Source organism: Orycteropus afer, unplaced genomic scaffold (assembly GCF_000298275.1).
Source record: "Orycteropus afer afer isolate SDZICR_OR568_19922 unplaced genomic scaffold, OryAfe1.0 scaffold00009, whole genome shotgun sequence".
NCBI classification, from domain to species: domain Eukaryota; kingdom Metazoa; phylum Chordata; class Mammalia; order Tubulidentata; family Orycteropodidae; genus Orycteropus; species Orycteropus afer.
In genome coordinates this window covers 9,350,967-9,356,002 of record NW_006921596.1, presented here as the reverse complement: position 1 = coordinate 9,356,002, position 5,036 = coordinate 9,350,967, and positions in this window count along the sequence as shown.

Genomic DNA, 5,036 nt, shown 5'->3' with positions numbered 1-5,036 from the left:
AGTTGTGAGTCTGCTACCCTTCTGTTCTAGCAATTCTTCGTTCTTTGACTGTGCCAGGGTCAGCCCAAGGAGAAAGTAACCACAGTTTGGACGTAAGCAAGGCTCTGGATATGCTGCATTGACAACTTTCCCTTGTGGGGACTCAGGAGACACCTCCTCATGACTGCCTTAGGACCCACACACTTCTCAGGGGGCGATGCGGAGCTCATTAATGTTTAAATGTGAAATATCATGTAGCTACATTTTGAATTAGTTTCTCTGAGAATAGGGGAAAATATCTGATTATGTAAATAATGCATAAATCCCTAAAGTAAAAGATAAACTTTCATGTGACTCAGTAACTGAGGTTGAGCTTTGAGCTCAGGATGTGAAGAGAAAGCTGATTTCTTTAACTAAGAAGGCTAGTCTATTATTTATTTATTTTGTTAAATCACAAATGAAAGAGACAGAGCAATGCAGTGGAGAGCTTAGAAGAGCACTAAATAGGGAGTCCAGATCCCTGGGTGTAGTTCTTTGTGATGTTGGGTGAACCCTTTACTTTTCCAGGTCTTCATTTCCTTTTCTGATTCTAATGGGTCATTAGACCCCAGGTTTCTACCTCCTTAGGATGTGATGAAGACAGAACGAAACAATGGGTGTAGAGCAATGCTATTCAAGGTGTGATGTCGCTCTGCCAACTGTTTGTCACTAGTCTGCATGAGATAATTGCAAAAAGTAGGACTAAACATTTAGAAACTTTTATAGCAATTTGATATTGCAGTGACATCCAAGTGTATGATCAGGGGACTTGCTTCATTCAATAGGTTATAAAGCAGATTGGATGTTGACAGATTCACATGATAAGGCATACATGGCGTGAACTGTATACTAGTATTGGTCCATGATAGATTAGAAATAAAACCAATCAAACAACAATGATGACAACACCTCCACCAACAAAATCTGCTCCTTCATCACAAACACTTTGAGACACACTGATGTATATGCTTGTTTTTAGAAATATTTCAAGTCCCAAAACATTAGGGTAAGCTGTAACTGAATGAGGAGCGGCATGAAGTAGCTGATGGAAGAACAGAAATGACAACTGAGCGACCTGGAGCTGGTCTTAGCTGTGTTGCTTACTTGCTCTGTGCCACTGAGTAAGCCATGGCGCCTTTCTCTGGGCCCTGCTGCTATCTGCAATCTCTACTCAAGGCTTTCTCTTTCCTTAAGGCACTAATACAAGATCAAGGAAAAGACAGAATTCCTCTTTCTTAACTAAAAATGCAAAACTCACCACCATTGAAACGATTCTGACTCATAGCAACCCCCATTGAGTTTCCAAGGCTGTAAATCTTTACAGAAGTAGACTGCCCTATCTTCCTCTGGCAGAGCAGTTGGTGGGTTCAGACCACTGACCTTCTGGTTAGCAGCCAAATGCCTTAACCACTACCCCACCAGTTGTTGTTGTTGTTGTTATGTGCCTTCGAGTCAAACCCGACTCATAGCGACCCCTCCTTGGGTTTCCGAGGCAGTATCACTATGGAAGTAGGATTGCCCAACCTTCCTTCCGAGGAGTGGCTGGTGGGTTTGAACCGCCAGCCGTCTGGTTAGCAGGCAAGTGTCTTAGCCACAATGCTACCAGAGCTCCCTTTATTTCTTAACAGAAGGGACCAAAATTAGTTGATGAATTAAGGATGGGGTTGGGAGTTGTAGTTGATTGTAAAAATGGCTAAAGTCCTTCCCTCTTCCTTGTACCCATGCCCTTTGCAGTATCTATAGCTCTTTCCATCAAGAGGGACTTACTTTGGCCACTACAACGCAGCAGAGGTGATGGTGTGCCAGTTCTGAGCCTAGGCCCCTTGTGATCTTGGACTCCTGCCCAGCCATGTGAACAAGTGATGAGCTGCCCCATTTGAAGTCAACCTTGATCAGTGAGCCCCCAGACAACTTGGTAGGTAACTGCAGATCCATAAGTGAGCCCAGCTGAGACCAAAAGAATCACCAAACTTAGCCCAGTCCAAATGGTTGACATATTGAATCATGTGCTAAATAAATGATTATTGCTTTAAGCTACTAAGATTTTGAGTGTTTTAATAAGCAACAGAGGCTAACTGATCCAGGAATAAAATCAGATGCTGGCTGTTGCTAGATGTGTTGGTTGAGCTCCAAGCAAAATGATGATAGAGCCATTTTGATTTGAGCCTCCTTCAGGCCCTTTTGTCTATCTTTGTCCCTCCCCCAATCCCAGCACTAAAGTTGCTGCTGGTTTCCTGATCCCACCCAATGCGTTATGTTCTTTCAGAATGTGCAACTCACCAATACAGATCAATGACTCTTCGTCCTTCTGGATTCTCTGAAAATCTGGTAAAAGCTGAGGTTCTATACCCCAGAAAAAAGCTTATCTCCACATTTATATCTATTTTGTATACAATTCTAAGACTCTTGTGAATCCTTGGGGTCCAGTAGTGAGCCTTACACTCAATTAAGAGTTCTAGGTATAGAATGAATCTTTCATTCCAACTCCTCTCAAATCCCTCTTCTCATGCTCCACCATGAACATTTCCTAGTCCTCTATCTTTGCTCCAAGAGTCTTGCTAAATTTACCAATAAATTCACATAAGACAATGAGCAATAATTCATTAAAAGTATAAAACCCTTGAAAGTAACCTGTCCAAACATTCTCATACACAGTATCTCAGTTAATCCTCTTAACAGCTCTGTGAAGTATGTGAATGGGAATTGTTATTTCGATTTTTCAAATGAGGAGACTGAGCCTCTGTCTAAGATGTTGCTTGCCCAAGATCACTCAGCTAGTAAGGGGTAACATCTGGATGCCTAGTGCCATTCCATTTGACTTTGCTTTCCAGGGGCATGGCATACTTGTGGTAGCACGTTCAGATGAGGTATACTCAGATTGTTTAAGGAGCAGCAGGATGGTCTGTGCGGCCCTATGAAGAGCAGGAGGAGGGTGGTAGGTGTTGACAGAGGCTGGGATGTCTAGCACATGTTGAAGCTTAAACTCCCAGTGTATTACAGGGAGAAAGTGGCTGTAATATTCTAAGTTTAACCTCACTTAAGACAATTCCATCATTAATTGCCTCAGTCTATATATATCCTCCCCTCTCCCTCTTTCCAAAAGGAAGGGATCTCAGACTCTTTCACACAGTCCAAACTTAGAATGATTTACACTTCATCTTAAACATGCCAGTCTATACCTTTCACAGCAAAACACAACTTGTTGAATTTTATTTTTAAAACAACCAAGGGGAGATGAGTCTGACAAGGAGACTAGATGCTCCTTGAACCAATTCAAGAAACACTTATTGAGCACATACTGAGTTTAATGCCCTGTCCTAGGACCTGAGATTGATGAGCCTGAGAGAAGATTTAAAGTTGAATTAAATTTCTTGAATCCTCAAGAAATATCAGGGAGATAAGAATAAGCTTGCTTACCTGTAGACTCTTTTTCAACCCTCAGGGATAAGCTCTGCTTTCTTTTCTTCCCTGCCTTTCCCACTCCAGAAGGAAACGTTTTCTCATCTGTATCTGCTCTTCGTTGATATAGGACTAGAAAATACATCAAGGGAAGCCCACAGCACATTGTGATTTAGCTATTAGCTCTTCTTCGTCTTTTTTTTTTTGTTTGTTTGTTTGTCTTTTCCACTCAGCTGTGAGCTACTTAATAATAGGCATGCATCTCTTTTTCTTCTATGAGGCAATCCCCCACCCCAACTTGCCAATATCCACACAGTACCAGATCGGTAAATATATATTGAATTGATCTGAATAACCACAAAAGACACAGAAAATGCTAAGTGTTCAAAGACAGGTGCAGAGAAAGGTCTTCAGAGGGATGGGGGTGGGGGCTAGTCACAACACATGACCCTTTTCTTAAGAACGTAGATCACAATTCTTTTAAAAGAGAACATTAATCTCAGGCAGTTAATACAGTGCTAAAAACACAGTAGAGTCCTTGAGTGGTGCAAATGGTTAACATACTCAGCTGCTAACTGAAAGGGTAGAGGTCGAAGTTCACATAGAGGCACCTGGAAATGAAGGCCTGGCAATCTAGTTCTGAAAAATCAGCCATTGAAAACTGTATGGAGCACAGCTCTATTCTGACACACATGGGGTCACCATGGTTTGGAGCTGACTCAACAGCAACTGGTTAGAAACCTAGCAACTCCTTAAAGCATAGTTATCATTATTATAAGAAGTGCCGGTGATGCCGTTGTTAAGTGCTCAGCTGATAACTGAAAGGTCTGAGTTTAGAACTCACCAGCAAGCAGCTCCATGGGAGTATCCACCTGGTGATCTACTCCTGGAAAAGGTTACAACCTCGGAAACCCCATGGGGCAGTTCTGCTCTGTCCTGTAAGGTCTCTATGAGTTGAAATTGACTCGATGGCACACAACAACAACATTATTATTACTCTTGTTGTTATTGTTAAAATATTACTCCTTAAAGCAGGAATACTTCTATGGAAATGAAGGCACTATAGACACCCTCCCTCATTTCTATGATCATGGGAGCTGCCCTGCCCATTCTCTTACTTAAATAGATAAATTCCTTTTCTTTCTCCCAGGAAAATGGACTACAGAATGCCCTTGCATTGAAATGTTTGGCTTTCACTGGCCTGGGAGCCATGGGATTCAATAAGCATATTTCTCTCCTCTAAGATTCAAGGTAACAGAGCGCACATCTGCACTGTTACCATGGCTCCATTGGCTTATTTGACTTTCTGTGAGTGCATTTCAAATCTCAGATCCCTTGTATTTAGATTGTTCTATTATCTTCTCAGCAACTGGAGAAGGGGCATGGCTGGGCATTGAGAATCTTGGTGAGTGGAAATGAACAGATTGGGGACACTGATCTGAGGCCAACACATGCACAGCTCATTTGGAGCACATTAATTCTGATAGCGTAGTGCCTGAAGCACTTGACTGCTAACCAGAAGGCTGGCGGTTCAAACCCACCAGCCACTTCTCGGAAGGAAGATGGGGCAATCTACTTCCGTAGTGATACTGCCTCGGAAACCAAACCCAAGGAGGGGT